Below are 26,214 nucleotides of genomic sequence, written 5' to 3' on the forward strand. Positions count from 1 at the left end.
AGACTTTAATGGACTGTAGAGCAAGAGTGCATATTACCCTGCATGCTTTATCCAACCATTACTATCCAAAATGATATTGGTGCTCTGCGTATTTACATGTAGCCTGGGCCCTGATGTTAGCTCGGGCAAGACTGCTGGAAGCAGACCTGCTCACGCCCTGGATTCAAGCACTATAAATACTAGCGACAATTATATATCCCTTCTTTTCCCTTTTTATGGGTATGCGAGGACAATAACTTAAAGCACTTGCTGCTATTCAGCACAAAAACAAATAACAGAACAACTCCGGCTGTGATGCATTTCAACAGCATAACTTAGGCTTGCCACCGTTCTATTAAGTTATAAATATCTATCACTTGACGAAGCCAATGCTTTTCAGCAGGGAAGGGAGTATTAAAAAAAAAAGGAAAAAAACTAAACCCAGAATCGCGGTTGCTATAGCAATTAACAATGGGCATCCTTCTTCAGGAGCCAGAGATGCTGATGCAGCTAAAACAAATGTTTGCGTATGGCCATGGCGGGGACGGTGACGGATTAGGGAGTGCTGGCCTTGAGCCGCGATGTAATCCAATTCTAAATAAATCATAAATCTAAGTGCAGACTGGCAAGCTGGAGAGAATAGCAATGCAGGTATGGCGAAGGCAGGGCAGCATCGATTTAAGAAGGGGGACCAGAGGCAGGGGCACAGGAGGTAGGGGGTAGAGCGTAAGAGTACAAATGGTGGGTATATCTGCAGTCCAGCTCTCTTGGCATAGGACAGTGCTACTGGCCAGCCACATACTCCCAATGATCCCTGCTTAGATTCCCTCTCCCAGACAGATGGAGGTTAAATCCCACTCAGAACTCCCTCTAGCATGGAAGCCCTGGAGAAAACTTGGTTGTAGGGTCCTGACGTGGCTCCCCTGATGCCAACAGCAAAATGTCCATTGATTTTAGTGAAAGCAGGATTAGGACCCTTAGGTATGGGCAAATAAATAAACTGTACTGAGTCAAAAGGGCCCAGGGACTTACCATAAATTTGCTGCTCCACTATAACTGAGAGAGGTAGATGGATGTGTTAGTATGCCCACTCTTACCCTGTAGTAAGTAAGAGCTAAACCCACATAGTTTGCCCCTCTTTCATTTTGGACTACTTGTACCCTGCCTTCTGCCTAAGTTAATGTAGTTTAGGTTTCACTTGCTATGGAATGGAAGAGTGGACTGATAAACACTTACCTTGGAGCAGCTGACATACCACGAGTCCTCCCCTTTTGTAATGGTCTCTGACATGTTCACTGAATCATAGAATCATAGAAAATTAAAGTGGGAAGGGACCTAAGGAGGTCATTTTGTCCAACCCCCTGCTCAAAGCAGGACCATCCACAACTAGGTCATCCCAGCCAAGGCTTTGTCTAGCCAGGTCTTAAAAACCTCCAAGGATGGAGATGCCACCACCTCTCCAGGTAACCAGTTCCAGTGCTTCACTCCCCTCCTTGTGAGAGAGATTTTCCTAATATCTAACCTAACCTTTTCTTGCTATATCTTGAGACCATCAGTGACTGGTGCCTCCTGAATCTGGGTCGGTGGGGGTGGGGACCTGCAGAAAACGCTGATGTTGGCGGCTCTGTTGGGGAGGGGGGACACCAGCCCTACTGACAGCATCAGTGTCAGCCATCAGTGGGGGCACCGGCCCCATTGGGGGGGCATGTGCACCCCCATGTACCCCCTACAAGTCACCTGTGCTTGAGACCATTGGTTCTTGTCATCTGCCACCACTGAGAACAGTCTAGTTCCATCCTCTTTGTAACCACCCTTCACAGATAGTTGAAGAGTGTTATTAGACTCTTACTTAGTCTGGAGAAGAGAAGACTAAGCCCAGCTCCCTCTCTTCATAAGTCATGTGCCCCAGCCCCATTACAGCCCTTTTGTTACCTTCCACTGGACTCTTTCCAATTTGTTCACATCCTTTCTAAAGTGGGGGACCCAAAACTGGACATACTACTCCAGATTTGGCCTCAGCACTCCCAAATAGAGGGAAATAATCACTTCCCTTGATCTGCTGGCAACACTCTTACTAATGCAGCCCAGCATGCCACTAGCCTTCTTTAACAAGGCCACACTGTTGGCTCATATTCATTTTTTTTGTCCACTGTAACTCCTAGGTCTTTATTGGTCTGTATCCTCCAGCGTGGGAGTATAATTTTGAAAGCTGCTTCCCTTTTCTTCCTTTAGGGGATGTTATTGACCCAAAGCTCCTGTGAGTTGGACAAATGGCTTCAAACCCTGATAGTGAAGGGGAGCCCCCAGAACAGCTGACACTCTATTCTCAGTCTTACAGGGCTGGCTCCTCACCCAGCCTAGTTGGCAACTAATGCTATGCGGGTCCAGTTTTTGAGGCTGGGTTTCAAACTGGAAACATAGTTCAGCAGGAAGGTATTTTCCCTCTGCTTTTTCTCTCCATGCTGTTTCCTTTTTCTCTCCAGGTTTCTCTTTACTCACTTATTCTCTATGGCTTACCCAACTGATCCCCTTCCTAAAGGGCCTCACCCCACTAAAAGAATTTGCCACAAAACAGCATAACAGTGCCAAGACCCATGCCGCCACCTCTTGCCCAACCCCCAGTAAGTCACTTTCCCTTCCATTAATTCAACCAGAGGCCTCTTCCTCTAGGATAGCTCGTCTAATGAATGGGGTTCTGCATTAGGTTGTAGACTGGATTTGTTTCCACTCTGGATAAAGCTAGAGATCTCTTGGTTTCTTCTAGTCTCACTGACACATGGATTCAGCCTTGATGTGGAGTGAAAAATTAAAATGAGGACAGTTCAGTCAACAGTATGTCTGCGAAATTAATGAGCCCCTTCGCCTCCAACACCTGATAATTACATCTTTCAATTAAATGAACTCTCTCCCTGTCCAAGATCTTATAAATTAACTCAGTGATGCATCTTTGTGGGCTGCCAAAGCTTTCTTATGCCAAAACCTGTGAGAGCTGCCAGGTCCTCAGAGTGAGAGGAGATTAGGGCCCTAGGCCCAGATCCATGGAGAGACTTAAATTCAATATCTCAGTATTTCTAATGTCAACCTGAGATGCCTATGGAGCTTAGGGGCCTCTGGGGGTCAGTTGGCAGTGTTGAGGATCGCAATTTGGGGCCTTAGGCACCGAAAGTGTGCATGAGATGAGGCATAAGCCTCAAAGTCCTTCCATGCACCTAGCCCTTAGTGACTTAGTGTATTCCATTGTCGCCATCCTTGGTCACAACCCTAGATGAGTAAAACGCATTTGGTGGGAGGCCAACAGCTGAATATTTGTGTTGCGGGGAAAGGTGAGCTCGTCTGAGTTGGAGTTCGTTACCTTCCCTTGTAAGACTCTGCATTGATCCAAATTAATGAGAGGTCTTTTACATTAGCTACAAGTGATTCCCCATAAAGAAGTGTCACTCTGCAACAGGAAAATGTACAGGGGAGCCAATGCATTATTTATTCATCAAGCACTGCAAGCAGCGGAAATGGCAGCATCGGCTACTGTGACTGCCTGCCTGGCAGAGCTATGTGGGCTCAGAGAGCGCTGTGTAGAGCACGACTTACTCTTGGCTATTTAAAGACACAGGTCCTCAGCCATAGTATTGCTCCATGATCTTCAACAGTCACATGCCAGGTTATACCACCTGAAAATCTGATGGGTTTTCTCACTACCTTATTTCTGAGGTTTCTACCACCCTAATGTCTCCCCTTCTCTAACCAGCCAAAGAGGACAGAGTTTTACTATATCACTTTTAGGTGTCTGTCCACTTCAGTCTCCTGTCTTCACATACACAAGCTAAGGGCAGAAGAAAGGCTGGGAGAAGCGATATATCTGCAGCTTCATCATGAACGTTATGAAACAAAACAGTCTCTCCATTTTCTTTCTATTCTTTCCTCCTCCTAAGTAGCCAAACACATTCAGTGAGATCTACAGTTGGTTTTTATAAGTTCACCATAAATTCAAACCACTTCTGTAACGCACAGCAGGCAGCTGCTGTGATCATGTAATTCAGCACAAACCTGTCGGACAATGGCTGAAAACGCTGAGGCTGTATTTTCCTCTTAAACACACACAGACATGCGTGCTATTTCAATTAAGACAATTAGCGGTGACCAAGGGCAACTGCAAAGCTCCAATTAAACCAGCACAAAGTCTAACATGATCCACAGTGTCACAGAGCAGGTTGGAACATGTAACCCTGACAGCCTTTGTCTGCCAGATAAAAGGGTTTAAACATTCTCTCTTGTCTCCTTCCAGACCTCCTGCAATCTCTTCTCATTTAATAAACTGGAGCACTCATCTCCAGTCTTTATAGCTCCTCATTAATTTGCCCCACACAAGGGACTTAAGAGGAGGTGGAGCCTCCTTTGCCTTTGACACCCATCCTGGTCTTTCAGTCCCGTTTAAGCATCAGCCTTGGTGCCCGCCTGTCTCGTCACCTTGGGGGATAAGCCGAAATGCTGATTTAGGCTTTGCTGACCTTTTCACTAGCAGTGATTGGATCCAGGCTATGCTTTGTGTCTTCCATTATCAGCCTGCAATAAAAGAATGAGAATGATTTCAGGAGGGGAGCAAACAAGGCTCCAGCATCTTCTCTCTCACACAGTGATTCCAGTGCTAGTGTAACTGGACTCTTCCCTTATTTTCACTGGTACATGTGTAGGTATGGAACCATCCCTATGAGATGTTGAAGATCCAGCTAATTTACCCATGATCAGTCCAGGTGAAAAGTTGTGCCTGACAAAGTCTGCTCTGTACTTCTGCATAGGCATGCAATGAATCTTTCTGGGAGGAAAGGGGCCTAAGTGGAATGCATGAGCCAACCTAGGACAGTCTAGGAGCACAGATCGCAGGAGAGGGAAGGGCTTCAACTGGCTGTCTAAAATGGAGTCAAAGCACAGCTCTTGGGAAAAAGATGCAGAGCCTCAGAGGAAAAAAAGCCCGTAACAGCCTAGCAGTGCCATCACCATGGCTTGGCCTGACTTTTGCATGCATATCCAGCCAGGCCAGATGTCAGGAAGCTCTTACCATCGGATATAATCCATGGTGCTGGTCTCTAGGGGGAAAAACAGTGGGTACTGACATCAACAAGACTCTGTAGCAGCAAAGGGACTTTTCATCCAAAGACTGGAGCAAGTTTGAGAAGACAGGACTAATGAAAGGAGATTACTAGGATCTTCCCAGGGGTGAGGACTGGATGGCACAAGGTGCTGGTAATGGTCTAGAAAGACCTTGTTCACCAAGTCAGACTCAATTTACATTGATAATTTGTGGCTATTAACCTCTGTTAGCTGCTCAGTGGCCTGGGTGGTTTCAATTCCATTGCAAGTGGACCGCTACATGTATTGCAAAAACCACCGGCATAGTTAACACTAACTGACATCCTTGTTAACAGCCACTGCTGAAAAGCCACATGATACATGGTCTGAGAGTTTGAACTCTCTTCTTAAAGGTGCTCCCTCCAATTAAGGACTGATGGGTAGTTGGCAGATTCTTGCAGAGTCTCGGTTTTGTGGAGAAGCAGAAGACTCCAGAATATAGCACTGTCAGCCAGGTACCTTTCCACAATAGCTATATTTAGTAGGAAAAAAGATGCTAGACAGGGTCTGAGGGGTGTATTTGTTAGAAGAAACTCTCTAAGTCATTCTCTTTTTGTGGCTTCTGTCCGTTTTAGTTGGATTTGGTTTGCTTATTGGATTTTTAGAACGTCAGCATCCAGAATAAATTCCACGAGAGGCTGCCTCTCAGTTTTTTGTTGGTCCCAAGCAATGCAGGTGAAGGGGCTGTCACGGGCTGCAGCGGAGGAAATTAATTTTAAAAGCATCACCATTTGTCACTTTCATAATGAGAAAATGAGGTACCACCTCATACAGAATTATTACAGCAGGCACTTATTGCCCAGAAGTTATTGGAGTGCTTGTCTTGATGTTTGCAATGCAGCTAAACCAATTCAAAGAACTGTTGTACACCCACAGCACTGGGGTTGTTCTTGTCCCTATGCCTGGCTGAAATAGGGACATGCAAGCAACTCAGTCCCAAGCAAACTAATGAAAAGGAATGCCTGGTGGTGGCATGCATGCAGGTGCTCAGATACCCCAGCTGTGGCCATGAGTGAGTGAGAAGCAATGGATTCTGGGATTTGCTTCCCAACGGGAACATCTACACAAGAAGAACACTGTGGAGATCACTAATTAACTCCGCAGTAAATTCTCAGTGTCTACACATGTAGCCCTACTGGGCTGCAGTAAGCTAATAAAAGCTGCCATAGGTTAGTCCTTGTCAACACAAGTACTATCCCATGGTGACATTATTTACTGCATTGCAGGGGACATGTAGACATTGATGGGGCTGGCTGGGGTATGAGGGTGCTCCCTGCTAGCCAAGGCTGCTTTGACCTGGCTCAATGTCCATGCTGCAGTCCCCGGGTTCATGTGTAAATGCCAGGCTTAGGAGCAATAAGCTCTGGTGCAAATCACACCAGAATTTATTGGATTGCGTTAATATCGTGTGTAGATATGCCCAGTGTGGTTTGGCAGAGCCCAACGCTTCTGACCTTCTAGGTACAGTGCAAAGCCCATCTGGTTTTCCTTCAGCTTTGCATGACTTTTTGGGGCTAGATTTGGGGTGATGCTGCCATATGTACTTCTGAATGGGGAAGGAGAATGTATTTGGTTTTGACTGATGATACACAGGCCTGGTTTTAAGAAAAGGTACATATGGCTTTGGGATGTTAGGTGTAGGAATCGCATTGCCCCTGCAATAGGGAATCTGTTGGACTGGGTTGGAATACTGAGGTCCAAGCTGGGGCAAGTCACGTGGGTTTAGCAATAGCAAGTCCGGCGGATGCAGCTGGGATAAACAGCAGTGATCTACCTGTGGCAAATGATAGAAATCCAGCTGCGGTAAGTCTGACAGAGGCAACCACAGTGAATCTTGCAGCTGAGGCAAACATCAAGATGCGTGCGCAGGGTGCACAGATCAGAAGCAACTCATGAACCCCTTTGTTCTGAGCTAATCTGTGGAGCCTGTGGTCCTGAAGTGGCCTGTGGAGACAGCTCTGTCAGCAGGGGAAAGTGTGCCTCATGCCGAGCTAGGAACTTCAATCCACAAGACTGTCACTCCAGAAGAGCTAATTAAATTGAACATAATGACCTTCCTTCTGCCTTTTTCATTTTCTTTTTTTTGGTGGAACTAGTTAAAGACCCCTCAATCCCATCACAGTTGTTCCTTTATCAGCATCTTACCTCTCTCCAGCCCTTCCCCGCACCCTCCATTTCTCCTTCTCTCCTCACACACATAAACTTGTTCCCCCCAGGAAACCAGCTAATTATTTCCTGAATGCCCCCAGTGTTGTTTTGCCTTGAGAACCACTCCTGCTGGGACTTCTCACGCACTTATGATTCTCTGTGTGACAAAAGGTTTCTCAGTTTGGCTTTGAATGGGTATTTCTTTAATTTCTACATTTAGTCCTTTTGCTTCATCATCTGCACTTGGGCTTAGACTTATAGAAACTTCACTTGACATTATCTAAACCATTGTCAATTAAATCCCTGCTCAACTGCCCTTTTCCCCTAAACTATATATGTTTGGGCCTTTTTTGTGCCCCCTCCCCTCCATACCTCCATCCTTGCATGCCTTTCAGTTGAAGATAAAGCCTTTTGCCTTTTTCCATTAACTTTCCAAACCTGAAAACTTTTTTTTTTTTTAATATTGCCAGACTAACCGGATATGAATGTAGGATCCTGACTTGACTTTCCTGAAAGCCAATCAGTTCTGTGTGAAATCAGGCTGACTTCACTATTCTGACTTCTCTAGATGTGCCAGAGGCTCTCCAGTTGTCTGTGGAAAAGCTTTTGATAGGTAAGTACAAGCAATACTTCCTTACCTTGTATTATTAGTAGTACCCACAGGCAGCAGCACAGTTTAGGACCCCATGGCCATAGGTGCTGAATGGACCCCCTAAAGAACTGAAGTCTAGCCAGACAAAGTTGAAGCGAGGAACTGTAATTATTCCTGTTCACAGGTGGGAATGGAGGCACAGACAGATCAAGGGACTAGCTCAGGGTAATGCACAGAAATATTGTGGTAGAGCAGAGGTTTTGTCTCCAGCTCTCTTGACTACCAGACTAGTTTATTAACCTCAAAATCATTTGTTTCCTTGCTGGACAATCAACTAGTGATGAACCTGACCCTCCAACCAACATTGAAAGCACTCCACTCTTTTGGGAAAAGACTTTCATTAGCTTTTAGCTACAAGCATAATGAAGATAAGGCATAACTGATATTTAGAATTGGGTGGCCCTTTGTCTTCAAATGGACAAATGCTTGCTAATGGATCACTGTTTTACGTCATCCTGCCATCCCTGCCAGCCTGCTTTCTCCTCCTTCAAAAAGTACTTTGAGACAAGAGACATTGAATGCTATGAAGAGATAGTGATATCATCTGTTACACTAGGTGATGATGACCTTTAAGACATATACCCTTGTGAAGAATGATGCATTAATCTAGCCTGGAGATAAAGGTGGCTTGCATAATAACAGTAAAGTCTACTTACTACCAGAGAGGTTTTGGTTTTCTGCTAAGTACAGATGAGAGAGCACATACAAATTACATACACTACTATTGCTCTTTATTTGTACTGCAGTGATATTTCAAAGCCACACTGTGTCAAATCAGAATAAATACAGAATAAAGGGGCAGCCCATATCTGCAACAGCTTACAGTCTTAGGACCTTGTTAAACATTGCACTTTTCGCTGCTCAGATGTTGATTGGTGTCAGTGCTAGTTGAGTTTGGAGCAGCCATACCTTAAGGCTAAAAACCTTTTCTGACTGTCCCACACCTGCACAGCTGTGACTTGCTACTAGTGGGCTGGCAAGCAGGAGCCTGAGTACGAGCTACAGCTGTGAGTTGCCACCACAGGGCTGGTGAGCCAGGACAGGCTACTATCCCTGCTCCAGGTGGGGGAGGGGGGCTGTGAATGATGGGCCAGGTGGGTTGGGGAGAGCAGGAACATGAAGCTGGGAGGCAAAGAGTTAATGGGTGGGTAATAAATGGGAGGTGGAAAGGAAATGGGGGTGGGGTGGGGAAATGAAGGAAGTAACTGGAAGTAAAAAAAAAGTAAATAAATACAAACAAATGTAGCAGGCTTACCTTTCAGAGCTTGGGTTGAATCCCAGGCTTGACATCCTGGTGTTTTGATTGGTGGAGCCCATCCACCAATCAGGAGGCAGTAAGAGAAGTAACATCACACCCCTTTTCTGAGGGGAGGGGGAGAAGAGCTCTCCTGGACCTGATTGAAGACTGCAAGCTGTCAGGTCCAGAAGACTTCACGGGCAGAGCCCTGGAGTATATAAAAGGAGCTGGTGCCCAGCACTAGGGGTAGATACATCGGGGAAAGAGAGGAGCTGGGTTTAGAAGAGCTGAGGAAAGCTGCTCAGCAGTAGTCCAGGAAGAGCCCCTGAAGACTTCTATTAGTGGGGAGCGGGGGACAGCTCCAGCAGTTAGGGTCTCGGAGCACAGCATGGTGCACAGTGTCCAGACCCTGGGAGCTACGTGAGGAGGTTTGGGTCTGCAACCTCTGGTGTGTGGCCAGAGACAGGCCGGTGCATGGAGCAGGATCTTTGGAGCCCCTGGGGTGGCTCAGGTCCTCAGGTCCCAGAATGAGGCTGGGAGTTTGGTGCAGGAGGCGCTGCACAGAGGGTGAGAGATCCTGGGAGCTGCTTGAGGTGGCTGGGTCTACAGCTGCTGACACAGGCCAGCAACTCAGTGCAGATGACACAGCCCAGAGGGTCCAGGAACAGACCAAGCCCCGGTGCTGCACAAGGCTGTCCAGACCTCCAACCCCTAGCACAAGGCAAAGTGTCCACTACACACAGCGGTGCCTGTAGCCCTAAGCCAGGATGGTGACAGCAGAGTCAGGCAGCAGGAAAACCCGGTAGGGACAGAGCTTGACCTGGAGAAAAAGAGGCAACCCTCCGGGACTGTGGAGTAGTAGTAAGTTACCCCGGAGCATAGGTCCCCACAGGGGAGCACCCCTCTCCCCCAAACTGGGTGTGGTATACCTGCGTGTGTATATATATACATATATAAAACAATAAACCGTGTATATATATATATATAGGGTTTATTGTTTTGTAAAGTTGTACATAGATTATATATATATATGTCCTTACCCTTTAATGGTTTTGTTGTCATAATACATCTGTGTATAATTAAGGAATTGATTGAGTGGTCCTGACTCTACATGGGACGGAGGCAGCCACTCGGCTGTTGTGTCACTCCACAGCACACTGCCCTGCCAATAATTCCCTCATTTGGAGAGGAAAGTACAAACCCGTGTACACCCGGAATACACAAATAAAGAGGAAATAAATTAAGATCTCATGTTATAATAAAGTGGGATTTGAGTTTGGGGTGTGTGGAGTACTGGTCATGCTTCTTGGAGTGGAAGGGAGCTGAGAGTGATGGGGAAAGGTGCTTTTGGGGGTCCCACTGTCCCTCTGTAAGGGAGTGCCAGTTCATGGGAAACCAATCCCTACCTTGTTCCCCAGAGTCCCTCTAGATCCCACACCTGGACCTCATCTGTGTCCTGTGATTGGCTACCTGGCATGTACTCTGTGGGCTGTTTGCATAGGGTTGCATCCCTGGGGGTGGGAGTGGGAGTTGACTTGGTGCCAGAACTGTCCCCTGGACTGTAGAGTTCATGGGGTAGAAAGTTTGTCCACACAGAACAGGAGGGTCAGGGAGGGGACACGCCATCCTGGGATGCTGGAGGACTGCAACTTGGGTAGTTCATCTGTGGGGAGTGGCCACGTATTAATGGGACATGAGGTGGGTAACATGGATAAACTTGCCCTGGAGTGGTGTAAGTTTAAGCTGCCTAAAGTGTACTTACAGCCAGGTTTATGTGTTAATGTGTGGACAGTCCAGAGGTTACAAGCTCCAGGAGCCACCTAAAATGAATGTGTAACAAGGGCCTTAGTATAAGATAAGACACAGCAGGTGGAAATGGATGGATTGGGAGCAAAAGAGAACATCAGAGCAGCACTGCGGTGCATGATAGACAGTGGTCTCAATCAGCAGATGACAAATGTTGTAAAGTTTTTAGTAGGCCCCACAGCAAAGGGATTTTAAGTCTGTGGGCTGAAAAGGAGCAGAGGAGGTTCAGAAAAAAGCATGTAAAATCCAGGACATGGATCTGACCTGAACCTCCAGACTTTTGGAAGTTCATCTGGGGGTAGATTGAAAGAGCTGAAACCTTAATTGGTTGCTGTTTCACCTTTTTTCTTTCTCGGATCAGCTGTTAATTCAAGGCCTGTGGCCATGTCATAACCACTTTTATTGAGCTGTTTCAAAAGTAGGTCCCAGTGAGCCTTTTTGTCATTCAAGCAATGAAGAAGACTGCCTCCCAGCTCTGCGAAGGCTGTTCAACCTTGCCTCAGAACACCCTGAAATCCATCAGTGCTAATTAGGGCCTATTTAAAGGCTCCCAGACTGCCTTTATTGGGTTGGAATGCAGAGTGGCATGTGAAAGGCCTAACGCCTGGCTCCTGACAGAAGCTAAAGCAAACAACAGGCCCTGTTGTGACCTCCATTTACAAGACTCATTTACTGCAGTGAAGGCATCAACTTCTTGGAAATCAAAGGGACAAATTAGTTTTGACCCCCTACTGTTTAAGATGGACTTATCACAGAGACAGTGTCCTGCCTGGCCAGCTAAACGTATCCTTAATCTTTGTGTCCATGGCACTCAGTTCACTGAGATTCCATAGATGAGCTAGGAAAACACCTTTGCGTTTGGACATAATATGCTACAGTTAGCTGGTTAGGTTAGGCATTTAGGTGTCTTGCTGGTTCCCTGGAATAAATAGGGCCAGGATGGCTTAAACAGCAGATGTCAGCTCAATTATTAAGCATATTCTTTAGGCAGAACCAAAGTCCTGAGTTGTGTTCCACTCCTATGTTACACCATAGTACAGCAATGCTTCCTAGCAACATCTGTCCCAATGGCTCATTCCTTTCTACATAAATCCAGTTTTTGTTCCTCTCTTCCCAGATACAATAGCTACATTGAAGTCCAGGTTACCTGAGGAATCCAAAGTGTGCCTCTCTTCCCAGGGGCTATATCTAGAATGAATTCCTGATAGTCACCAATGTCCATGTCATGGGTCCCTTCTACTACTTCTGTCCTGAGTTGGTGATGGCTGCCTCCTCCATGGGCCCAGGATTGGGTGAGGGGAGAGAATGAGATGAAAGACACAGCAAATGAGGGTTAAAGCCTTTTCTCTACGTACGTATTTATTTATTATGCTGCCCTCCCCAACAGCGGCCCACGGCTGCCTAGGAATAGTAACGTGTTTAAATTTGGCACCCTTGGGCCTGCTGGTCCTTATGGCAATGATACCACTGTTTCTGCCTTCCCCATTGCACCATCTTCTACATTTCTTCCTTAGTCTTTCAGAGACTCAAGTGACTTTGCCTCATTATGGGATATATGAGTTTTTCTCCCTCCATTCTCCTTGTGTATGGTACTGCCATGCCTTTTCAGGTCAATAAAAAGGATATCTGAATTGAATTAAAGTGTTTCTCAACTTCTCTCCCATCTCTACCTAACCAACTGAGATGAATTTCAGGGTGATGGATTATGCTATGGCACATTTTCTCATGCAGGAATTTGGTAGCATTCAGTATGAGTAAGGGGAGGCAGGATGAGGCCCTATCTCTGCCCTAGAGTGGTGAAATGCATTGGTGGAGGTGTGTGGAGAAGCAGAGAATTTCACTAGAAATGGGGAGTGAAGCTTCGTGTTGTTTTAGAGTATAATCTGTCTATTTGAGGGGCACATAAGGCCCAATTACTGGGGCATCTAAACATCTTATGATTTCTGTGTTTCTCATCAGAAATCCTTATGGGTCAATGGAGTATTATTATCCTCTTTTAACAGTTGGGGAACTCAGGTAAAGAGAAACAAAATGACTTGCCAAAAGACTTCTATCAGATCTCTCACCCACCAGGTTACTGACCCAACTACTAGATATGTCTTGGTTGCCAAAATGTGGTGACAGCAGGGTAACATGCTACTTCCAGCTTCATTCTTCTCTTTCTGTGACTGATGCAAATCAGGAACTACTGTACCAAACTCTGTAGAGGCATGTTAGTGTAAAACTGATGTGAGAAGGGAATCAATCCCATGTTATCAATCCTAGAGGCAGGGGGCCAGACTCTGATCTGACTCCTGAGAACTGGACAGCAGTAGAGTAACTAGTAATGTGCATCAGCATGAACAAAAGGAAAATTGGCCTGTTCCAAGGTAGAGCGTTCCCAAAGCTGGCCCAAGAGCACCAGTGACATCCTGTGAAAGCAACAGAAGCAAGTATAAGGTCTGAAAAGACTTCAAACTTTAATTTGAAAACACACACATCAGCTCTTAGTCATCTCCCAAACAGGACTGTGCAGTATGTGTTTTAACCCACTTCTCTGCCTTGTTACACCTCCCCCTTCCACTTTGCATGTCACATAGGGCTCTGACAGACTTGCAGGCTCCTGCTCTAACTCATGGTGCTTTACATAAAGTGCCATGACTTAGAGTGAAGCCTCTCCCAACCCAACAGCCCTTCACCTGGTGGGTTGGGAGTGTGTGTGTGGGGAGTGGGGCAGGGGGGAATCAAGCCTGCCTGCAACAGAGGAGCCACCCCTCTCGCCCAACAGCTCTGGGGCTGTCTTCCGGAAAGGAAGGGGGAGTGGGATTCAGCTGTTGGTTGGGGTTTTCCTGACCTGAGCTGGGGGGGGGGAGGGGACTGGGGGGAGCACAAGATGGGGAGGCTCCAATCCACCCCTTCAGCTCAGGCGAGGCAAACCCCAGCCCACAACTCACTCCCTTTCCCCACTCCCTTCCTATGGACAGCACTAGGGCCAAGACTGGGCTGATGCAGCCCAGCCCAGATCATACCACAAATCATACCTAGTTAATATAAGTTCCCTAAGACACTCCAAAGTGGAGTGCCTTCATCTGATACCTCATTTAATGAGGGCTAATTTGGCATTTTTAAAGCACTCTGCGGTAGGGCTGTGCAAAATTTTGCCGGTTGTTTTGGTTTGACACTGTTTTGACTAATTTTGAGCTTGAAACTGTAAGATCAAATCAAAATGAAGGGCTTCGAAACAGCCTCAAAACAAAATGAGGCTAGTCGAAATGTTTTGAAAGTTTCAAAGTGTTTCAAGTTTTGAAGCCAGCAGCAAGAGACGGGGGGGAACCAGGGCTGTGCTCCCAGCACCAGCCAGGAGTGCAGCCCTGGCTCTCCCTGTCTCCCGCTGCCAGAAGCCGATAACAGCGCAGGGGAAGGGCCAGCACTGTGATCTGGTGGGGAGCTCTGCAATCCGGTGGGGGTTGTGGAGAGTCAGCCCAGCTAGGCTCACTCCCACTCCCCATGCCACAATTGGGTACAGGGGTGAACATAGGAGTCAGGGCAACCAAGCTCACTCCCCAACTCTATGCTGTGATTGGGAGGTCAGTTGGTCTGACTCTCTGCCCTGCACCCAATTGCAGCATGGGCCGGTGGGGGCAGGGAGTGAGCCCAGCTGGGCTGCCTCTCCACCTCTGCACCCCACCCCCAGGGAAACATGGAAGCAGCATCAAAACAGCCTTTTAGTTTTGATGGGACCAAATGGAACAGCTGTTTCAAATCAAAATGAAATTAAAAACGGACACTGTTCCTTCAAACCGGCGAAACTGAAGGCAAACCAGAACGGTGCCTTTCTGCACAGCCCTACTCTGCAGCCATGCACGTGTGTTGTGGCATGGCTGTATAGCATTTTCAGGGGGCCAATCGCACAACAAATTTAACGTCTGTCTGTGCCCATAGGTGCCATATGGCACTCCCAGAGCTTTAAATTGCAAGCATCCAACTGTCCACAAAGCAGGCACAGAAAAAGCGGGATTGATGTCTTCTTTTTTATGGTGTTCCTGACTCAAGACAAGCAGTTAGACTTTTAATGGACTTAAAAGCTTGGCCTTGATAAAGTAGCACTTAGAGCAAATTAACAGGACCGGTGTATGAATGCTAGAAAAACAGACTTTTAGATGCCTTTTGATAAACTCCAAAAGTTGGGAGCAGGAATGGCAGCCAGCAGAGTGAGCAAGGGATTAATCACAATAGGCAGTATCCCTGTGATGGCTGCTCTGACCTCCCAGCTCCAATCAGGGTAGTTAAGCATTGTATATATATATTAAAGAAGGACATTTATACTGATGATAGTGATAATTTATTATTTGATTGTGGAACCACTTAAGAGCCCCAGGCTGGCATTGCGATCCCATTATGCTAGACATTGTGCAAACACCGAAAAAGAGAATTCTAACATGAAAAAAAGGCATGATGTAAAGGGTATTCATTAGACCAGCCGTTTTCTGTTACTCTTTTATTTTGAAGATACTTTAAATCCACAGATTCACTTATGTTGGCAAGACGGAGTGAGTTAGGTGAAAACAGAAACATTTTATTTATCTGCTAATTTAATTCTAAGGACAGGGGACACATTTATTAGTTGTAATACAGTAAAACTTTCTATTCATTAGCACCTCATTGTATGAGGTGCTGTGCAAAACCCTAGTGGGAGATACCCCCTGTCCTGATATCACAGTTTAAGTAGAAAAGGAAAAATGAAGTATTATTTCCATTTTAAAGGCAGGGTACCGAGGCATAGAGGTATTGAGGTCCAGGTCCTCAAAAGTACTTAGGCACCCATCTGCTGGGAGCCAGGTACCGAAACATCTTGGAGAATCTGGGCCTAAGTGGCTTGGTCAGGATCTCTCAGGGTGTCTGTGGTAGAGCCAGAATTAAAGCTCAATTTCTCAAGATAGTTATCTGCTTTTGCTGCAGACTGATCATTGCTCTCAGGGTAAGGACACTTGGGCAGGTGACTAAAAGGCAAGGTAAGGTGTGAACTAACAGCTTGAAGTAGCTACCCAGTGGCGACTGCCTGTGTGCATGCTGTTACCCCATGGTAAATGCAAAGTAGCTTATTTCACTATTACTGTTGTGGGGTAAGAGTGGGCGCAGGTACGTACTGCCAAGTAGCTGAGGGGTTATAGCTTGCTCCTTGGTCCATGTATTCAGATCAACAGCCTGGGACACTGAGGTTATCTGGCTATAAAAACACCACCAAAACCAGGCAATGCCAAGATGAGTTTCCCCCACACAATCTGGCCAGTCAGTCTCAGCTTTCACCATACGGGTTTTGTAGTCTGCCTCCATCGCCTCATTGCTGACACAGACAGTGAGAGGGCTAATTACTTTTAAGGCTATCCTTATGACAGGCTATATCCAATCCCAAACTACGATGCAGAGAGGAAAGGTTTTGCTCCAAGAGTCATAGCTTCTCCACAGTTGCATGCGAAGAGAGTCCACTGTATCTGGCCAGGCAAATAAGGTGCCTAAAATTTGCCCTCTCCCTGCCCACTTACTGTTTGAGCTGTGCACCAGAGCCAGACTCGCCTCCATGTAACCCCTTCCTGGCTTGCCAGCTGAGGAAGGCAAGGGCACACTTGAGCTCCTGGGACAAGACACTAGAGGAGTTTTCGTGTTACAGGCTTTCGTCTTGGAGGGAACTGAAATCGATTTTTCCTAATACAAGACAGGGCACAACGGAGGAAAGTAGGGAGACAGGGAGAAAAAGCGCAAGGTTTTGGGGGAAGTGCCATGTCTCAACAAGCGTGGTAAGGACAGTTACAAAGATGAACTGACTTGCGATACGTGGTAAAAGGGTTAACTGCATGTTTTTGAATAGTGCATCTGCATGCCATGCCAGGTGCTGCTCATAAATCCATCGCTAGGAGGGCAGGGACTCTAAAATCCAGCTTCAAAGGCCACAGCAAACCTTGGGACCCTGCTCACAATCATTTCCAGTCCTGTTTCCTTGCGAGAGCAGGTTTATTGGGAAGTGCACGCATGTGGTAGGGATATAGCACCAAACAGCTTGCTCTGTTGTGCTCAGAAGATGAATTATGACACAGGCCCCCAATGTGCCTCTCTCAAGCTGTCCCCTCATATACTGAGACCTGGCCTAAGCCATAGGAGAGCAGGAGGGAAGCAGATGGCAGGTTGGCAGAGTGATTAAAGCCCTGGATATCTGTTTTAATGAATTGCCCACCCAGCAGATTAAATATTGCAATAGTCAGTCCCATTCTACATCGTCAGTAATCTCAGCCTTATTTACAGCGCTGGTGGAATGCTGTGTATTTTCCTCCATCGCACAGTGTGTCATTGCAGGCAGAATTATAGTGTGGGATGGAAAAGGAATCTGCGGGTTTTTATCTGAAGCCAATTGCACAGAATTTGCAGGCACACTCATCTCAATAAAGTACCTGGTAGCCCAATTCAGGCAAGGAAATGGGCTACAATTGATCTTCTGGCTTGCAAGGTTTCAATAAATTCTAGAGATGCTATTGCCACATGCAAATTCTGAACATCTACGTGCCATCTTTTTCTTTAACCAGCCCTCCCCACACCTACCCAGAAAGAGGTGTCTGAAAAATCTTAGGGTTATTCCCTTCCATGCAAAAAGACAAAGATGATTCTGAAGCACACATGAGCCCACTGTGTGAACCAGTCAAAAGCTTGCCCCATTTCATGCTCTTTCTCTGTTCCCTTGCTATTCACCTGTGAACTTTGCAGACAATGCAGTTTGATTCACAGTGTTAGTGGGGTTCTCCTTCATATCACAGAGTTTATTTTACATGGTTAGACAAACTCAGACAGAGAGAACATGTTATAGTGTCTGTGCCGTTTTCTTCTTTCATTCACAACCACATGTGATATAGGTCACTAAGTGCCTATTGTGCCTTTCCTTTTTTATGTGCCACAACTTCATACCTCTGAGGACGTTTCCATTATTTGAGGCTGCCAGATATTTTGGGTTCATTTCATTGCAGACAGAGGAGACATATACACTGTGCTCTTCCATGGAAACTTCAAAATTTGCCCTTTTAGTGCTGTGTGTTTCCTCTTAGGCCCAAACTCAACCCCCAGCACCCCCAAAATCAGCAAAAAACCTCCAGTTAAATACATATTTAAAGACCTCTCTATTCAGGAGAGTACTCAGGCATGTGATTAATCAGGTACTTTATTACTGCCTCCAAAAGGGGTGCCTATCTCAAAGGGGGCATTAATGCTGAGAGTGTCTGTGCACTGCCTGTGTCTAGAGGGACATACGTTCCACTAAAGGAGTCATGTTACAAATGAGAGCAGGAACTGGGAGTTTGTATTTGAGTTATTACATGTAGTGTCAGGGAATGGCTTAGAATGGGATACAGCACCTTTCATTTCCCTGTCATCAGACTGAAATCTAGTGGATGCTGGCAGTGATATAACATAATGATGGCTGCTCAGAAGCCTTTACAAAATGCAATAGTAGACTTCACTTCAGTCCATCCAGTTGTTAGAGAAAATGTGTCCGCTTGGACTGCCGAGGACTAAAGGCTATAAGGACTGAACAGCGTTCTTGCCTTTATGCCTTGTCTGATGTAGTCTCCAGCAAATGCAGCCAGCCAGCCTCTGTAACAGTGCAGGGGGTCAATTAATGTCTTTTGTCTTGATTCCCCCATCTGCAAAATGGGGAGAATAGCCCTGCCTTCCTCACGGAGAGGCATACAGGAGGACTGATTCACTAGTTGTCATATACCTGTGTCTGTACCTGCAAGGAACAGAAAGGATCCCCCCCCCCACGGATGCTGCTGGTTTCTGGGTTTTATTTTTGCCTCCCTCTGTGAAGCACTGGGATGTTGGCTACAGCCAAGACATGGGGATCCCAAATGGTGTGCTCTGATATTCTTCTAATACTTTGCAAATTCAGAGGTTCCTTGTTAAGGACTTTCTTGCTTTTGCCCACCAAATTTGGGATCAGGCTGGGATCTTTCCCTCTCGGGTCTCCATCATTTTTTCTGCAATGCGGACACTCCTCTTCCTAGGACCCCTCAGCATATATTAACAAACTCTTCCCCTGTCATTGCGGTGGTAGGGCATTAGCAGTGTCCTCATCTCCCCTGCTTTTATCTATGGCTTGTAGTAGCATATTCTTGATGCTTCTGGTTTTGTGCCTCATAGTTGTGTGAAAGGGTTTGAAGTAGAGGTTTTGGGGAGTCCTTGGGCAAATGAATGCTTGCAAATGTTATGGACTAGATCTAATGGCCCAGAAAGCACCTTCCAGTGCTAGGTTCAATGCCCTAATGTTTGTGAGGTGCTATAGGAACGTGCGAGAACCTAGCTAGAAGGAGCATAGCCATCCATTCATAACAAGTGGACATTTTCATGGAAGACACAATTCAGAAGAGAATGCATCTCATATCTCCCTAGCTTCCATGCTGCAGAATGCCAGGCTAAGTTTAGTAGTGAGGGCAAGGCTTTCTTTGCCCCAGGTATAATAATCATTTAAAGCAGTGCAAAATAGATGTAGAACACTATTATATCAAAATGGTAGTATAACACCATGGGCGACTGGTGCCTCCTGAGTCTGGATGGGCACCCAGAGGTGCTACTGGTGGAAGTGCCAGCAGGGTCGGAGCTGGCGAGTGCCTGCAAGCATCACTAGCAGCGTCACTGAGAGAGGTGGAGCTGGTAAGCACCCATAGACACTGCCAGTGGCATTGGCAGTGGCCCTGTTGGGGCGGGGAGGGGCACATGCCCCAGTGTGCCCCAGGTACACCATCGCCTATGTATAATACAACATGATTGGGTGGTTGGAGAGGGACCAAAACCTTAACCTATGCATCTATAGGAGCAAATTTCTATTGGCTGAGCTAAAAGAATGCTTTCTGCTAAATCAGAACCAGTCCACACTTGGGCTTTAGTTATGTGCAATCCATCAGGGAAGACACCGAAAATTAGCCACTTAGGATATGCAGTTGGCTGGGGCTGTTCAGAAAACAGCAACTGTTTCATGATCAATGAGTGGGTTTCAAGACTTGCTTCTGATCTGCATTAAACAACAAAGAAGAGACCTTTCTGATTCTTTCACAGAAAGCATATAAGAGACCCCCCCACCCACCCATGGTAGTCTGGGAGATGGGGTACTCATCTTGGAAGTAGTAGGCCACCAGATTACCTGGACTAAGTCACTCTCTTCTTCCCTTTACCAGAGACATCACTTGGAACCGGAGAAGCCATCCCAACTGCAATCTTTTTCAAAACCAACATGTTTTCCTAAGCCATTTCAGTTTGGACAAAATGTAATTTTATGTCAGCAGAAAAGTTCTGTTGAACATTTTTTTGAGCAGCTCTGCATTTTATGTCCACTCTGAACTTGATGTGAATGATGACACTAGCTGCAGAATAACAGGAAATCCAGTACCCAGTTTTTGTTCCTTACAATCGGAAGTGTATCTCGGGAAGACTTTGGTACATTTCCATGCAGTGACTATTTATAGCGTGCCACCCCCAGGTTCTGAACTTTTGTACATCTTGGTGATAATATCCCATTACTAAACTGTAATTTATGTGTACATCATTTGCATTATTGAACAGCTGTTATCCTCTTTAAACTGCTTGCCTGCCATATTGCATAGATAATAATATCTAATCCATATTAATTATAAATACACAAATCGTCTCCTAAATAAGGCAAAATTTGCAAGAGGCACAAACCAATAGGTGCCAGGAAATGTTAACGTTAAGCCTGACACCTCAGCTTCTTGCTGTCACGTTATGAATAAAGAAGAGCCAATAGCACAAGTTAAAGATGGCATCGGAGCTTTAATAGCCTGCAGCCACTGCTTGAAGCCCTGAGGCTATGATTTCATCATATCTCACAAGCTAAACTGCATTGGGTCAATAAGAAACCTTTATGGAAAACTGCTGCAGAAAGTGGCACTGAAAATAATATTTTCTATCTTGCCCTTTTTTCTTTCTGTATCTGTGCTGGATTATCGCCCCCTTGTGGTCCTAAAAGGTCCTAAGTTGCCCACGGTAAAGTCTTCCAGACAAAATGTGACTTCCAGTTACTTACCGTGTGTGGCCGTTGGCAATTTTCTGCTACGTTATGTAAGTGTGTACATTAAATCCTGTATCCTGATTATATTCCAGTTTGGGTGATTTATATTTTATGTTCCAACATGACCCAGTTCCATTCTGTCTTCCTGTTGGATAAAACAGTCTTCTTCCATTGTATGCATTAGACTAAGTAATGTTTTGTCTGTTAAACAGCTACCATACTCTGTTTCAGAGGTGGCTGCATTTCAGTGGTGGTCAAAAAGTTTGCAAAACAGTTTATGATTGTTATGGATAAAAGAAATAACTACCTCATAAACACTGAAACAAGAGGCATAGTGATTTTCCTAATTTGGGTTAGTGGTTCACTCAGAAAGACAAGATTATAAAGATACAATAAGGACTCTAAAAGCCTCTCCCACTGTAGAGCTACATGCTAGTCGTCCTCCCCCCCCCCCCGGAGTAATCCAGCATGTTTATAAAATACCTAGCACAAATACAATTGTGATTGGATCATCTAGGTGTCAGAGCATGCTAATAACAATAATTTAGCAAGGACTAGCAATTCTTCGTTTCTATGATGTTAAATTTACCTTCCCGCTGCAAATAGGATGTAATTTTCTTAAAATTTCCTTTAAAATTGCTATAAGAAAGTGAGAGCAAAAACAAATCCATTAAAGATCCCAAAGAGGTCACAGTTCTGATGATCACGAGACCCACAGAACAGCCAGACCTGTTCATAACTCCAAATTTCAGTGTTGTATTTTTAAGCAGTATAAAAATGCGGTGTGTAGTTAAAAATGTTAAAAACCTGTATAGTTCAGCCAATATCTACACCAAAGGATCCAAACACTAGGGCTCATCTGCAGATGCAAATATCAATTATTTAGCACTACTTTGGAAAAGCAAATTTTCATAAGGAATATAACATTTAGAGATGTCCCAAACTGCCCTAAACATAGGCAAAGTAGCCAGTGTTTAGATATTTTGATGGGAGGAAGTTTGTACTTGTGTATTGCAAAAGGGGATTTTTTTTGTAAGGCAAATCATTGCTTTTGAACCCAAATGTTACAGCATTGTGATTTAAGATGTAGGCCCCAATCCTGCACTCATGGCTGTTCAGGAAGACCTGGAAACCACCAACGGTCCCACAGAGGTCTTTAGGGTGGCTTCATCTGAGCAGAAATACGTTTCTATATGGATCTGAATGCTGGGGTGGGCCTTGGATAGGAACAGAGGATTAGTGATGCTCCATGCTGAGTTTCAGTACTTGTGATAGCTCAGCTGTGGGGTAGATTGGGGATGAATTAGAATGGATACATTGACTCAAAGGGAATCCTACTGCTCGAGACATTTAAAACCAGAGTAGATGGAGTACTAGGAAATGCAAAATAGAGAACAATCCTGCTTTGCACTTAGAAATAGGGTAGTTGACCTGAGCCTCTTCTGTCTTTGATTTCTCTGACTCTATGCACAGGAACCCAACCTTAATAAACAGTGCCCATATTTTTCTTTCATTTTCCAGAAAACCCTCTTCAAATTTACCTGCTCCTCTCTCTCTTTTTCTTTTTTCTTTTTTTGTTTTTTGGGGGGGTGTTTGTGTGACTCCAGAGAAAATGAGAGAAAAACTGTAGAAACTTCTTGCTGTGCCTTGTCTCGTCTCATAGAAACAAACTTAAGATCTTGAGAGCTCTGTGCTTGTTGCAAGCAGAGGCCAGCAGAGGGAGACAAACCTCTGAGCTTAGTGTATGAATGTTTTTTCTCTCCAACAAGTTCTTAGGATTTTTTCAGTATTATTTTGTTTGAAATATTGTTTTTATGAAAAATATCTATAAATGACCCTCACCCCACAGTTACAGAGAAGATTAGATTAAAAATGCTGCAGGGAGATTCAGGTGAGTGAACACCGCAGCAACAATCCTCTTGCGGTGAGGAATAAAAGCTGGAAATTGGGCCAGGTAGGGGCTCTGTATGTAGCAGTGCATGTGCGTGTGGAAGAGAGCGAGAGTGCAGGTGTAAATTTGTATTGCCATTTATACCAGTGTATGGTGTAATGAAGGAGCTATGGTATGTGTACAGGCAGTGTGGACTGTATGTGACTGTAGGCTTTTTACAGACCTAGGGGGTAGTGTGCATGTGTGATGTGAAGTCTGTAAATGTGTGAATCATGAATATGCAAGGGGGTATTTTTGAGTGTATGTGTATGCATTTATATGTGTGTGAGAGACAGAGAGATACAGTGTATGTGTGGGACCATATGGAGGTCAGGAAGGTGGTTTTAATTAAGGCTTGTGTGTGTAGGAGGGGATATGTGGGTGGGTAGTTGCATATGTGTGACTATAAAGAGGCGGGGGGTGTGTGTGTGTGTATGTACACAGGAGATGCTTGTGAGTGCTTGGCATAGCTGGGATCATCAAGTGACCGACCCATGGGATAGGGGCATCTAAATCCCATTAATCTGGGGACTGGACATCTAATTCCATGGTTTTGTCTGTCTCAGCTTATACACGAGGTTCACTTCTAAGTTCCTATAAGAGGGTATGCGATGCATGGTCTGCAAGTGTGGGGGGAGTTATGCATATTCGTGCATGTACCTATAGTGATGGGAAAGGGGCAATGTCTGTGTGTGTATAGCGGATGATTTTTAGTATGCTTTGTATGTAAGATTTGTTGTTAAGTGTTGGTAGTCATGTGCATAAATGCCTGGGTGCATCTTCTGTGAGGATTATGCATTCATGTGTAGCCATGTGTATACACACAGGAGAAGGCAAAGTGTACGTGTGTGTAAATCATTTCTGAGAACTGGAGGAGTGTATACAGGTATGGATGTATGTACAGAGGTACGGATGTACATACACATACAACACTCTCACACATACGTCTGTAGTCAGTGAGCACAGGGAGTCTAAGGAAGGAGTGTGCAATACACAGATTATTTCTCTGTGTGTGCATGGTGGTGGTGGGGGGGTGTCGTTGAGCTCCTGTGGGGACTTGTGTGTTGGGAAATGGCATCTCTCAAAGTGGGTATCACAAATGTATTTTGACTGTGCTGGGTCCAAGTCCTCGGCAGAAATTTAAGCAGATAAGGCCAGTTAGCAGCTGGAGTCCAACACATGCAGGAGGGGTGGATGGGACTGTGCAATGGAAATGAAGCCATTGAAAAAGCTGCTTGCTCTGGGTCTGACACAATGGCTACTGAAATGGGTGAAAAGCTGCTCACTGACCTCAGGACGTGTAAGCCCTTGTGATACACTGTCCAAGCGCTTGGCTGTGTCTCTTCTGAAAATGCTAGGGAATATATCTGCCCCTGTCAAGGCTACAGATGAGGCTCCAGTACAGTACAAAAGAGCCTTTAACCATGCTTCTCAGTCAGGCTACAGTCTTGGGGCTTCCTCTTGTTCACGTGGTTCTGAACTGGTTAAACCTGGTGCCCATTGATGTCACACTGATTTACAGCAGGGCAAGTGAGAGAAGAAGCAGGCCTTTTGGCTATGGCAGTTCCATATCTACATGTCTAAGGGCCAGATCTTCACTCTGTGTGTGGCTGTTGCTTGCTACAAAGCAACTCAGTTTACGTGGGTGTCTGGAGCTTTCTGCACGAGCCAATAAAGTGGTTTAAGATTCATCTTCTGTCTGATTGTTTTATGGAGTAGGGAAGTAGAACATGGGATATGAAGTATTAGATCTATAAGGGACTTACACGGACAGGGCCAGATTAACCTATGTGGCAATTCCTCCGGGTTGCAGGGCCCTGAGTTGTGTGTATGTGGTGGGAGTGCTGTTTGGCAAGTGTGTGCATGTGTCTCACATATTAGCACTGGACTGACCCCCAGCTCACATTTCATGATTCCAAAATACGTCAAGAGTTGAAAACATTAGATAATGATATGGACTTATATTGTGAAGTGCGTTGAGCTCTGTGGATGAAGTCCTACACAAAAGAGCTTAAGTATCATTAGTTTCCCAATCCTGTCCAGTCCTGCCTGATGCTGAATGCCTTTACACAGCATGAAATCTTTTCCTTCCTAGATTGCACAAGCCTGGCTTCAGGCAACACCCCAAGAAATAGGAGGCGACCATCAGTTTCTCTAGTGTTAGTTGCAGAGCCAGAAGGTCATGTTCTGTCATCACATCCATACAAATTAACTGCAAGTGTGTGCATGGTATTAATTACAAAGGATACTGTCAGATCATCACCAGGCTCATTCACGCACCTCTGATCCAGGACTCTGACATGGTTCTTTGTGCTTCATAGAACAAGAGAAATAAGGTTACCTATCTCATCCCATATAGCATATACCACTTTAAGCATGGACACAAGAATGTAATATGAGTAGCATAGGTCAATAAGAGCCTGCAAGCCTAACATTTCATTCCCAGGAGCCCTTAATAACACAACTCAATCGACCCAATGTTTGCAGAAAGCTAAAACAAAAGGGGCCCGCCCATGCTACTAACTTTCAAATTGATAGCAACTACCATGGACACTTTTAATTTATTTATAAGCCTTTTGGAAGTGCATTTCACTGTAATATCTAACCACCCTCAGACATTAAGGACCGCATCTTCAATTACCATGTAAAACAGGGAAGTGTTGCTATTCCATTTTGCCAAATGGGGACACTAAGGGGTCAAAAGGATAAGCAATTTGTCTAAGGTCAAAGAATGCATAACTATGGCTCCAGAAATACAGAATGGAGGCGTCCTGGGTCAGTGATCTAACCTAGTATTTCTCAACCCTTTCAGGTTGGCACTCTCTAACTCAAAGTCAAAGAATGTTGCTGTCATGGTTTATTTGCTATAAATGAGAGTTAAAAAAATGTGCCACTGATAGTCCCTCATACCAATAATTTATTTGTGTGTGTGTTTCAAGAGGCTGATTGAGGATATTTGACCTTTGATGGGTTGAGTGTCTAGTGAATGGGTGAGCAAGTTTGTCTACTTCAGAGTGTAATAATATTTCCAATCTCTTGTGACCCCTTGATTGGTCATGACCTTACTGAGGGCTGTGACCTACCCATTCAGAAGCAAGTAGACAACAAACCCTCCATAGGACGTAGCTGTATTGTAAAACTCTTGAACTTATCCCAATGGATTAGAAATGAGGTGATGCATATCACATTTAGAGAGTCACTTCATATATTTGAGGCCACATCAAAGAATCACAGTCAAATGGGTCCGCAACTGGCTGGAGGGCCGCACCCAGAAGGTGGTGGTGGATGGGTCCTTCTCA

At 45.3% G+C, this 26,214-nt stretch overlaps 1 long non-coding RNA gene across 2 annotated transcripts in view; it reads left to right on the forward strand.

Annotated features, from left to right (window-relative positions):
* The window catches only part of LOC109313859, a 93,031-nt gene that overhangs the window by 42,991 nt on the left and 23,826 nt on the right, over positions 1–26,214 (forward strand). Inside the window, exons 1-2 of one of the 2 annotated variants that reach the window (XR_002102159.1) lie at positions 5,459–5,555; positions 7,719–7,861. This is a non-coding gene — a long non-coding RNA (uncharacterized LOC109313859). Of the gene's footprint in view, positions 1–5,458; positions 5,556–7,718; positions 7,862–26,214 lie in introns of those variants that run through there. The other variant, XR_002102160.1, reaches the window with a different exon arrangement.

The sequence above is a fragment of the Crocodylus porosus genome, unplaced genomic scaffold, assembly GCF_001723895.1.
Source record: "Crocodylus porosus isolate Cpor-Errol unplaced genomic scaffold, CroPor_comp1, whole genome shotgun sequence".
Taxonomy (NCBI): domain Eukaryota; kingdom Metazoa; phylum Chordata; order Crocodylia; family Crocodylidae; genus Crocodylus; species Crocodylus porosus.